The following is a 12,147-nucleotide window of genomic DNA, read 5'->3' as shown; positions in this document are numbered from 1 at the left end:
ATTTTCTTTTTACACACGCCATCGTCTCCACAAGAAAACCTAAAATCCAGAGCCCTTAACGTTCCTGAAGACCGTTCCGTCTGCACTTTCAGGACCCCATTCGAGAGCTTCTTGATCTCCGAAGACCCTTCTTCCATCTTCACGATCACTTTTCTTGGTAAGTTTTCGAGTTCCCACGCTTCTAATTTTTTGTGATGCATGCTTCTGAATGTGTACTGTTTGAGACACTTGTAGACAGAATATTTTGTAGGCGAAATAGGGTTACGAGTTAGTTTAAAACCCAGGTTCATGTTTTTTAGGACGTAAAATCGAAGTAAAAATTCGATCTTTAGGCTAGTTGAAAAATAAATTTTTCCGCCCTAAGGGGAGTTGAAAAAGCTTTTTCAGAAAACTTTTTACTTTCACCCTTTGATCCGTTTTTCAAACTGTTCGTGTAGAAAAATTTAGCCTTTTGTTAGAATGCTGTTGTATAAAAACTTAATTTTTATACTCGACCAGCGTTATTCTAAAAAGCTTTTAAAAGTTTTCTATCCTCACCTCCCCATTCTTCTGTATGCAGACTTTAATGCCAAATTTGTGGGGAGGTGAAAGGCCTATTGACGACGACCTTCTCGCCCAACTGCTCGAGGGAGAAGAACAACCAGCTGACCGTGTCCACGAGATCCCTTTCTCGTGATCTTCTTCCAGACCCCATCCTTCTCCTTCAATGGCCCGTTCCAAATCTTCAGGCAAGAAAAGACCCGAGTCTGAAAACAACCCAAATTCTCCTGCTCGGCCTGACTCGCAGGCAAGGGCTCCCTCGACCAGTGGTCGAGAAAATCTCGTCCCTGACCCTAATATCCAAATTAGGGCCAGCCCTCGGCATCAGAACTTGCCTGATGTCGAGTGGTATACTTCTCCAGCCAGTTTAGTAACTCTTCGAATGGTTGCTAACTGCTTCAGGAAATTCCCTCTCACAGGGGTTTCCATTATACGTCCTACCGAAGACCAGAGGGCTAACCTCCCCGGAGGTGCAAACAGCGCCTGGTCTCGGTATCATATTGAGGCGGGAGCTTATCTCCCTCTTCATCCCTTTTTTGTGGGGGTGGCCAATTATTTTGGTGTCGCCCCCTTCCAAATAACTCCAAATGGATATACGATGCTGGCCGCACTCTATATCTTGTATAAACTTAACAAATGGCTAGAACCTTCGCCCCACGAGGTCAACTATCTTTTTGACCTTAAGTCTAACCCGCAACACAACGGGACGGGTTTCTTTCACTTCTGCCACCAGGAGACCAACCGGACGTTCCTGAGTGACACCACTCATATATCAAACGTGGGGCATTACCATAAGGAGTACTTCTTTACTCCGGATGTAACCAGCAACAACTTGGCCTTCGCACGAGGAGGTAAGCGTCGTTTCTGACTGGTCGATACTTTTACTTAAGATGTCTCCTTTCATTTTTCTCAAACTGTAATCTGCTTTTCAGGGCCTTGGTTGCGTCCGACCCCAACACCAGCCATGGTGTTGAGGTCTAATACTCTGGCCAGGATGTCTGACGCAGCAAAAAGCGTCAAGACCCTGGTGACTGAAGAAAACTTGAGGCTTTCTGGCCTCCTGGCTCCTCGCCATGAAACTAGAGGGTCCGTGGCGGACGAAGCCACTGCCGAGGGGGTTCCCGAGCAGCAACCTCTTGTGCCTCCTCGGAGGAGGAGGCCAACAGGGGTTACAATCAGGGAGCCCACGGGCAATCCTTCTGCAGAAAGATCTTCTGCTCCCCAAGGCAAGGGGAAACAAAAGGCCAAAGAGCCTATTGTGGACTTGGGAGAATCCTCTGATGATAACGGTAAAGTTATTTCGCTTTTAAATGGTTTGCCAATTCCCTGTCATCTGTTTGACGGGGAGGGTAACTTTACATATGCTCCAAACTTAGGGCCAGACTTCTTCATGCCAGATAATGAGTATATGACTAATAGAGTCAATAGTGTAACGACCAGTAGTTGTAGCTCGGGTATTCACTTTGTTTCCTTTCTTCTGTTGCATATAATATATTTTATCTACCTCTTATTCTTATCAGTTTCCTGTGTTTACTTGCATGCAGATATGGTCACTCCCAATATCTTTGACATGTACCAGGCTGAGGAGGAGGAGGAGGAGGTTCCCCAACTCTAGCGGAGATCCAAGAGGAGAACTGGCGAATCCAGCCGAGGCCCTCCAGCCAAGAAGGGTCGAACAGAAGACCTTCCCAAGGACGTGCCAACTGGGCAAACTCCTGGGCCAACGGGGGAAACTCATCCACCAGCTCCTACTGAAAAGCAGACTCCTCCTGCCCCACCAAATCCTCCTGCCGCACCTGCCAGAGAGGAAATTACTCGCGAAGAAGCTCTCGGGTCCAAACTCATGAGCCGTGCCCTTCGATCAGCCAGGGATCGCCTTGACCGCATTGGTAAAAGTGACAGTGTCAGAGATGCAATGGTCGAGGCTGAAAACATGGGGGCTGACCAGGTTCTGAACAGGACCCTGAATGAAATCTCCAGTGTGAGTACTTCTTCACTTTTTTAATGCCTTAGTCTTTTATTCTTCACAGCAGGCTCTAACTTTTTCCTTTATTCACAGGCCTTGCTATCTGCTATCACTGCTCGCACTCGTATCCAGGCTTCCATTGAGCAGGCCAAGGCAAAGGCCACTGAGAGGCATCAAGTGAAGGCAGCTGAGGAGCTTTCGGCTACAGAGGCCAGGCATGCCAAGGAGTTGGAGGCACTGGCTCGAGAGAGGGATGCTGCGGTGACCAAACTGTCAGAGGTTGAAGCCGCAAAAGATGCCGCAGTAAAGTTGAGGCAGCAGTATCGAGAGTCCAACCAAACCCATCTTCGCGAGATCAAGCATTTGGAAGGGAGTCTCAAGTTCAAGGACGAGGCTATTGTCACTCTTGAAGGCAAGGTGAAGCAGCTGGAGCTTGACAACTCCAAAAATCTTGAAAAGTACAAGAGGACGACGCTCCGATGTTTCTACAACTTCTGGAAACATAATTAGGGTGCCGACTTTAGCTATCTTTCGGAGGACGTAAGGACTGCTGAGTTGGCTCGCTGCACCGCCCAACTGGCCGAGGAGGAGGCAAGATTGAAGATCCCTGCCTCTCCAAGCATCGTTGGTGTGGAAGAAGAAGAAGTTGTCGAGGACGCGACCAACCAGGATGCTGCCCAGGACCCTCCGGCTCCAAATGCCTCTTAAAACCTTCCATTTATTTTTCTTTCTTTTTTGGCTATACGACCCACGGGTCATGATGTAAAGACAATAATTTCTTTTTAAACTTTGCTGCATGGGCAGTAAATCTTTCTTCTTTTACTTGAACAGTTACATCCAAGCAGCGATGCTTGTGGTGTAAAAGCTTAAATCTTGATGCTATAATATTTTTATTTATTATAACATTTGTCCGAATGACCGAACTTAGCATAGTACTTTGGCATGATCAAAACATAAATTTTGAAAAATACTCTAAGTACTGTAGCATGCTTTCACTCATTTTGTTCATGTGTTTACATACCTTGAGAGTATGCTTTGCTATCGATGTGCCTTATATGCCCCCCAAGTGATCGAGGAGCTTTAGGTCCTTGGTCACTTGCCTTGACCATGGCCTGTTTGAACATTCCTGATCGTATGAAAATTGATACTTGTAATACAGCAAAACAACACACGTAATGAACAAATACTTGTAAACGTAAATTCACAATAGTTGGCAAGAATGACTGGCTGCGCACAATCCCTTATAATCTCGTATTAAAAATGGACTAAACATGTCTTTACGAGTGATTCTATAATAGAACCTTACATATACGAGCAGTTAGCCATACAACGTGGCTAACCCTCTTTGTAAAACTTGTAAAAATTAGAAAAAATTTAATACAAGCCAGTCCTTTAAAAAGGGCTATTTACTGATAATACTTGCGCAGGTGTTCTCCATTCCAATAGCGGGGAACGAGATCTCCATTTAAGCGTGCAAGTTTGTAGGTGCCTGGATGAAGGACTTCTTCAACTTGGTAAGGTCCTTCCCAATTGGGTCCGAGCACTCCAGCAGTAGGGTCGCGGGTATTTAAGAAAACTCGTCGTAACACCAAGTCACCGACGTTGAATTTTCTTTCTTTAACTTTGGAGTTAAAGTACCGGGCGACTTTTTGCTGGTATGCAGCAACTCGGAGTTGAGATTTCTCTCGTATCTCATCGATTGAGTCTAGGGACTCCATCATTAGCTGGCTGTTCTGATCCTGGTCGTAAGTCAAGCGTCGATGTGAGGGGGGATCTAACTCGACAGGCAACATGGCTTCATATCCATAGGCCAATGAAAATGGAGTATGTCTTGTCGTTGTTCGATGGGACGTTCTATACAACCACAAGACTTCAGGCAGCTGCTCTAGCCATGCTCCTTTAGCTTCTTCAAGTCTTTTCTTCAGGGTGTTTTTAAGAGTCTTATTTACGGCTTCGACCTGCCTGTTTGCTTGGGGTGTGCAACTGAAGAAAAGCTTTTAATAACTCCATGTCTCTCGCAAAAATCGGTGAATAAGTCGCTGTCAAATTGGGTCCCGTTGTCTGAAACTATCTTCCTGGGCAAACCATATCTGCATACAATGTTCTTGATGACGAAGTCAAGAACTTTCTTGGTCGTGATGGTTGCGAGTGGTTCAGCTTCGGCCCATTTGGTGAAGTAATCAACTGCCACAACTGCATACTTTACTCCGCCTTTCCCTATAGGCAGGGATCCAATCAAATCTATTCCCCATACTGCAAAAGGCCACGGGCTCTGCATCTGCTTCAGTTCGTTTGGAGCTACTCGTGGGATCTTGGAGAACCTTTGACATTTATCACATCTTCGTACGTACTCCATTGAATCCTCGTTCATCGTTGGCCAGAAGTAGCCTTGCCTTAGAATCTTTTTTGCCAAACTCTGCCCCCCAGCATGATCCCCGCAGAAGCCTTCATGCACCTCCTTCATGAGCTCCTTAGCTTTTTCTGGTGTAACGCACCTGAGTAGTGGCATTGAGAATCCTCTTCGGTACATAACACCATCGACCAGTATGTGTTAGGCTAATTTTAGCCTATCTTTTTAAGTGTCTTTATCAGTGTCTTTTTAATGGTTCTTGTGTTTTTGGAGCGGAATTATGCTTGTTTTTGCTTGATTTCAGGTTAAGCTTATGTTCTGGGCATTTGGAGTGGATTGTGTAGAAATCAAGCATTTGGAGTGGATTGTGCTGAAATTTTAATTAGGGACGCGGCGCAAGAATTGGTGCCACGACGCTCTTGCGTATTAGAGCCGCGGCGAGCCCCTTTCCAGAAACTCGAGATTTAGCATTTGCCGAGTAGGGCCGCAGCGCTATCATCCGTACACCTCAGAATTTTTAAGGGCAATTTCGTCATTTTGGGAGGATATAGAATGAGGTCTTCATTCTGAAAAAGGGATCGCGATTTTGACAGGAGAGACAGACAAAAAGAGGGGAAAAACAAGAGAAGACAAACCTTGGAGCAAGCGTGGGCGATCTGTGACAATTCCCCATCTAGTTTCATTCTCTTTTTCTTTGATTTCCTATGTTATTGTTTACATTTAGTTTGATTATGGATATGAATATTGAGATTATGAGCTAAAGGGATTTGATGGATATTGACTGAGATTCATCCCATGGTTAATGCTATTTGATTATTTCTTCTTGCTTGTTTATGAGATTTGTTCATTTTTGTGCTTAATGTATGCTTGAGATTGATCACCTTAAGCATGATTCATGATCCTAATGTGAAATCTGAAAAGTGAATATTGGGAATGCTCTAAATGAATGAACATAGGTTTTGATGCGAAACGAAAGTATTCGCATAGCTTATGTGACTTGTAGATTATTACTTAATGCGAATTGTTTGTTGTGCTATCTCAGAAATGCAATAGTTGACAATGCAATTTAGAACCTAAATGATCTTAAAAGAGTTTAGGTGATTTTATAATCTGTCATCTCATTGAAAGAAGAAGAATAGTTAACTAGTGTTAACAATTGGGTAATCGAAGCAATTGAAATCATATCCCTATCTTCACATCCATTGTTAAACCCTTAATTTCTTATTTGTTGATTTTGCTTGTTGTGTTTTCTGCAATTTAATTTAAAAACCAATTTTTATTGTCGCCAAATAGAAATATAAATCCAATTTGGTAGTACTTGGCTGCAATTCCCTTGGGTTCGACCTCACCTGTGTGAGTACTACTTGTATGATACGTGCACTTGCGTGTATTAAAATATAGCAACAAGTTTTTGGCGCCGTTGCCGGGGAATTGTTTAGTTAATATTACGTTAATTGGATTAAATTCTAATTTGGTTTTCTTTTCACTTTTTGCTAACTTGTTTGTGTCTAATTCTTCTTATCTCATCTCAGGTACCATTGGTTTATGCGACGTCAAGGACCAGCTGCAAGAGTGCCTGTTGATCCTGAGATAGAGAAGACTTGCCGGCAAAACAGAAAAAACAAAAGGTTGGAAAGAGTTGTACACAAGATTGAGCAAGAGGAAGTTATGGCCAACTACGGTAATAATGGGGGTGCCATAGAAGACCCAGCTAATGGTCAGAATCCACCCGACCGTAGCCTGAGGGACTATGTGTTGCCAACAATGACAGGGGTCCAGTCTTGTATAAGACCACCCACCATAGATGCAAACAATTTTGAAATAAAGCCAGCCATACTTCAGATGGTTCAATCCACAGTCCAGTTTGGGGGACTACCCACTGAAGACCCAAACATGCATCTATCTAACTTCATGGAGCTCTGTCAGACATTTAAGATGAATGAAGTTAGTGATGATGTTATCAGACTGAGATTGTTCCCATTTTCTCTGAGGGAGCGAGCTAAGAGTTGGTTGGTATCTTTGCCGCCTAACTCAATCAATACATGGAATGATCTAGCACTGAAGTTCCTCTTCAAGTTTTTCCCTCCAGCTAAAGTAGCTAAGTTAAGAGGAGAGATCAATAATTTTTCTCAGTTGGATAATGAGTCTCTCTATGAAGCTTGGGAGAGATTCAAAGAATTGATAAGAAAGTGCCCGCATCACGAAATAGAGAAATGGATGCTAGTACATAATTTTTATAATGGGTTGTGTGGTACTACTCGCACACTCATTGATGCAGCAGCTGGTGGTGCGTTTATGAGAAAAAGTGCCAATGAGGCCTATGACTTGTTGGAAGAAATGGCCATGAATAATCAGCAGTGGCCAAGTGAAAGAAGTTCTTCAAGGAAAGTGGCCGGTATGTATGAAGTGGATGCAATTTCGAAATTGACCGCTCAAGTTGAGGTCTTGACTAAGCAATTGCAAGGCAATGTGATAACAGCTCCAGTGCAACAGGCCCAGACTTTGTGTGAAATATGTGGGGGCCCTCATGCCTATGAACAGTGTCAGTATGCTGATGTAAACAACATGCCTATGGAGCAAGCTCAGGCTATTGGGAATTTTCCTCGACAGAGCAACAATAACCCTTACTCTAATTCCTTTAATCAAGGGTGGAGGAATCATCCCAACTTTTCTTGGAAGAATGATCAGTAAGGCCAATCTTCAAGCCAACAACAGTCATTCCAACAACAGCCACAGGGGTTCTTTCAGCCAAGATTTAGGCAGCAGCAACAACCCCAACCGCCCACTCATCATCAGCAGCAACAAAATTCTGGTGGAAATTCTAATGCTCAGTCAGATGTGTTAAACCAACTCATGGTTGAAACTCGGTCTTCTATTAGAAATTTGGAGACCCAAATGGGACAATTGGCTACTCTCATGGCTAATCGTGCCCAAGGTAACTTGCCTAGTACCACTGAAGTGAATCCAAAAGAGAATTGCAAGGCAATCACGTTAAGAAGTGGGAAGAATTATGAGGGACCAAGTGAGAAGCAGCCAGTTGAAGAAGCGGGTCAGGATCAACAGGCACAGGCACCACCACAAGAGGAAAAGAAGCACAGTGAGAAAAAGGCTACTGAAGGCATACTAGCAAAAGAAGCTTCGCCACCAATCAGTATTGAGCATCACATAAAGATTCCCTACCCCCAAAGGCTCCGTAAGAACAACATGGACAAGCAGTTTACTAAATTCCTGGAAGTATTCAAGAAACTGCACATCAACATTCCATTTGCGGAGGCCTTAGAGTAAATGCCGAGCTATGTCAAGTTCATGAAGGACATCTTGTCCAAGAAAAGGAAGATGGAGGACTTTGAAACTGTGGCATTGACGAAAGAGTGTAGTGCTATACTGCAAAAGAAGCTCCCCCCTAAACTGAGAGATCCTAGGAGTTTCACAATACCGTGCACTATTGGGAGAATTGAGGGAATAAATGCTCTTTGTGATTTGGGAGCCAGTATCAACCTGATGCCATTGTCAGTTTTCAAGAGATTGCAACTTGGTGAAGCCAAGCCCACAACTGTAACTTTGCAACTAGCTGATCGTTCGTTGGCACATCCAAGAAGGGTAATTGAAGATGTCCTTGTCAAAGTAGACAAGTTTATTTTTCCTGCCGATTTCATAGTTCTTGACATGGAAGAGGATAGCAATGTCCCCATTATCCTTGGGAGACCCTTCTTGGCAACAGGCCAAGCACTCATAGATGTTCAGAAGGGTGAGTTGAAGTTGAGAGTGCAAGGGGAAGAAGTTGTGTTCAATGTACTCAAGGCCATGACCTATCCAGAAGCTAGTGACAATTGCTTTTCGGTGGACGTAATGGGTAATTTAGTGGAAGAGAGAAAACTGATAAATGATCCTCTTGAGTTAAGTTTGGTTGAAGATGAAGTTAGTGATCAAGATGGAAAGGAAGCTATGGAGTACGCAAAATGGCTTAATTCTTATGGGCCATTGAAGAGGAAATACTTTGAAGAGCTTGGGGCAGTACCAAAAAGGTCATTGCCTTCAGTGGAGAAACCCCCAGAGTTAGAACTGAAGGTACTTCCTAATCATCTGAGGTATGAGTTTTTGGGTGAAAACAAGACACTTCCGGTTATAGTTTCAGCTTTACTTTCTGATGTGGAGACTGAAAAATTGTTGAGAATTCTGAGAGAGCACATGAAGGCCATTGGGTGGACTTTGGCAGACATCAAGGGGATCAGCCCCGCTACTATTATGCACCGGATTTTAATGGAGGATGGAGTCAAACCAACCATAGATGCCCAAAGAAGACTCAATCTGCCAATGAAAGAAATTGTCAGAAAGGAAGTGGTGAAGTGGTTAGATGCAGGGGTAGCTTACCCAATTTCTGACAATGAGTGGGTGAGTCCGGTTCAGGTAGTACCTAAAAAAGGGGGATGACGGTAGTGAAGAATGAGAAGAACGAGTTAATTCCAACAAGAACTGTTACTGGTTGGAGAATATGCATTGACTACCGCAAGCTCAACATGGCAACAAGGAAAGACCATTTTCCCCTTCCATTCATTGATCAGATGTTAGACAGACTGGCAAGAAAGGAGTATTATTTCTTTTTGGATGGTTACTCCGGGTATCATCAAATAGTCATTGCACCAGAGGACCAAGAGAAAACGACATTTACATGTCCTTATGGCACATTCGCTTTCCGACGAATGCCATTTGGGCTATGTAACGCACCAGCAACTTTCCAACGGTGTATGATGGCTATTTTTTCTGACTTGGTTGAGAATTGTATAGAAATTTTCATGGATGATTTCTCAGTGTTTGGCTCATCGTTTGATCATTGTTTGAGGAACCTGGAGCTGGTATTGATTCGATGTGAAGAATCTAATTTGGTGCTTAATTGGGAGAAGTTCCATTTCATGGTTAGAGAGGGGATTGTTTTGGGACACAAGATCTCACAGGAAGGCATTTAGGTAGACAGAGCCAAGGTGTCTACTATTGAGAATTTGCCCCCTCCAGTTTCGATAAAAGGGGTTCGTAGTTTTTTGGGTCATGCCGGTTTCTACAGACGGTTTATAAAGGATTTCTCGAAGATCTCCAAGCCACTGTCTAATTTTCTTGTTAATGGAGTGCCCTTTGAGTTTGGAAAGGAGTGTTTGGAAGCTTTTCAAACTCTTAAGGAAAAATTGATTTCAGCACCTATAGTCATTGCACCTAATTGGGAGCTTCCGTTCGAGTTGATGTGTGATGCAAGTGATTATGCTATCGGGGCTGTGTTGGGTCAACGAGTTAACAAGGTTTTTCGCACCATCTACTATGCTAGTAGGACCTTGAATGATGCTCAGTTGAATTATGCTACTACTGAAAAGGAGATGTTGGCCATAGTATTCGCTTATGATAAGTTTAGGCCTTATTTAATCGGGAATAAGGTTATTGTGTACACAGACCATTCGGCGATCAAATACCTTATGACCAAGAAGGATGCCAAGCCAAGACTAATCCGATGGGTCCTTCTCCTCCAGGAGTTTGAGTTAGAAATCAGAGATAAGAAGGGCATCGAGAACCTAGTAGCAGATCATTTGTCAAGATTGGAGTCAGAAGAGGGTCTGTATATGAAGGAAGTCCAGATAAATGATGAGTTCCCTGATGAGCAGTTGTTTGCTTTAAAAGAAAGTTTGTTGGTTCCATGGTTTGCTGATTATGTCAACTTTCTAGCTGCAAACATCACACCTCCTGACATGACAAGACAACAATTGAAGAAATTCTTTTCTGAGGTAAAGCACTATTATTGGGAAGAGCCAATCCTTTATAAGCACTGTGCCGATCAGATAATTAGAATATGTGTGCCTGAAGAGGAGATGTACTCTATCCTGAATCATTGTCATAGTCTGCAGTGTGGAGGTCACTTTGGTGGGACAAGGACTGCTGCAAAGGTTTTGCAAAGTGGGTTCTTTTGGCCAACTCTCTTTAAGGATGCTCATGAGTTTGTCAAGGCATGTGATCGTTGTCAGAGGACTGGTAATATTTCAAGAAGGAACGAGATGCCTTTGACTGGTATTTTAGAAGTGGAACTGTTTGATGTGTGGGGTATTGACTTCATGGGCCCTTTTCCGTCATCATACAACAATTTGTTTATTTTGCTAGCTGTGGACTACGTTTCTAAGTGGGTGGAAGCGGCTGCAACTCATGCTAATGATGGTAAAACAGTTCTTACTTTTCTCCAAAAGTACATTTTCACCCGGTTTGGTACTCCTAGAGCTATTATCAGTGATGAGGGGAGTCATTTCTGTAACAAGCAATTTGAAGCGTTACTTACGAAATATGGAGTTAGACATAGAAAAGCATTACCCTATCACCCGCAGAGTAATGGACAAGCTGAGATTTCCAACCGGGAAATTAAGTTAATATTGGAGAAGACGGTACAGAGCTCGAGGAAAGACTGGTCTAAGAAGCTCGATGATGCTTTGTGGGCATACAGAACAGCTTTCAAAACACCTATTGGTATGTCACCATATAGGCTGGTCTTTGGGAAAGCGTGTCATCTTCCAGTGGAACTTGAGCATAGAGCATTTTGGGCCATGAAGACCTTGAACATGGACTTGGTAGCAGCTGGTGAGAAGAGGCTTTTGCAATTGAACGAGTTGGAGGAGTTTAGAAACGAAGCCTATGAGAACGCCAAGATTTACAAGGAGAGGACTAAGAAGTGGCATGACCAGAACCTTGTCAGGAAGGAATTTCAACCAGGTCAACAAGTATTACTCTTTAATTCAAGATTGAAACTTTTTCCGGGTAAGTTGAAATCGAGATGGTCTGGTCCTTTCACGATATTACAAGTGTTTCCTTATGGTTCCGTCGAAGTAACAAGTGAAAAGACTGGCAAGTTTAAAGTAAATGGTCAGCGATTAAAGCTCTACTTGGGTGGTCAGTTTGATCAAGCCAAGTCCGCCATCCTCTTGGCGCCACAGTAAAGAGGAAACCATCGTCCGGCTATATGACGTTAACGACAGCGCCATTGGGAGGCATCCCAAATTGTATTTTGTTTTGCATTTTAATTTTTGGAACAATTAGTATTTTTAAGTGTTTTATTTCGTAGTTTTATTGTATTCTGTGTAAAGAGAAAACCGTGAAAAGCGTGAAAAGTTGAAAAAATTTTGCTGTATTTTAATTAGGGCCGCGGCGCATCTTGTAGCGCCGCGGCGCCTAAGGGTATTAGCGCCGTGGCGAGGCGCTGGACAGAGAGCAGATGAAAATTGGAGTCGCACTAGCGCCGCGGCTCCTGGGAAAGAAAAATGCATTAGCG

At 43.4% G+C, this 12,147-nt stretch overlaps 1 non-coding gene across 1 annotated transcript; it reads right to left on the bottom strand.

The window, feature by feature from the left end:
* Nucleotides 1-6,956: 6,956 nt before the first annotated feature.
* On the bottom strand, nucleotides 6,957-7,063 carry LOC133813520 (small nucleolar RNA R71). The gene has a single exon (XR_009884529.1). It is a non-coding gene; the product is annotated as a small nucleolar RNA R71 (small nucleolar RNA).
* Between the last annotated feature and the right edge of the window lie 5,084 nt (nucleotides 7,064-12,147).

This window comes from Humulus lupulus, chromosome 1 (genome assembly GCF_963169125.1).
Source record: "Humulus lupulus chromosome 1, drHumLupu1.1, whole genome shotgun sequence".
In the NCBI taxonomy this organism is placed as follows: domain Eukaryota; kingdom Viridiplantae; phylum Streptophyta; class Magnoliopsida; order Rosales; family Cannabaceae; genus Humulus; species Humulus lupulus.
Note: the sequence above shows the minus strand (reverse complement) of the source record. Positions and strands in the feature narration are given on the sequence as shown.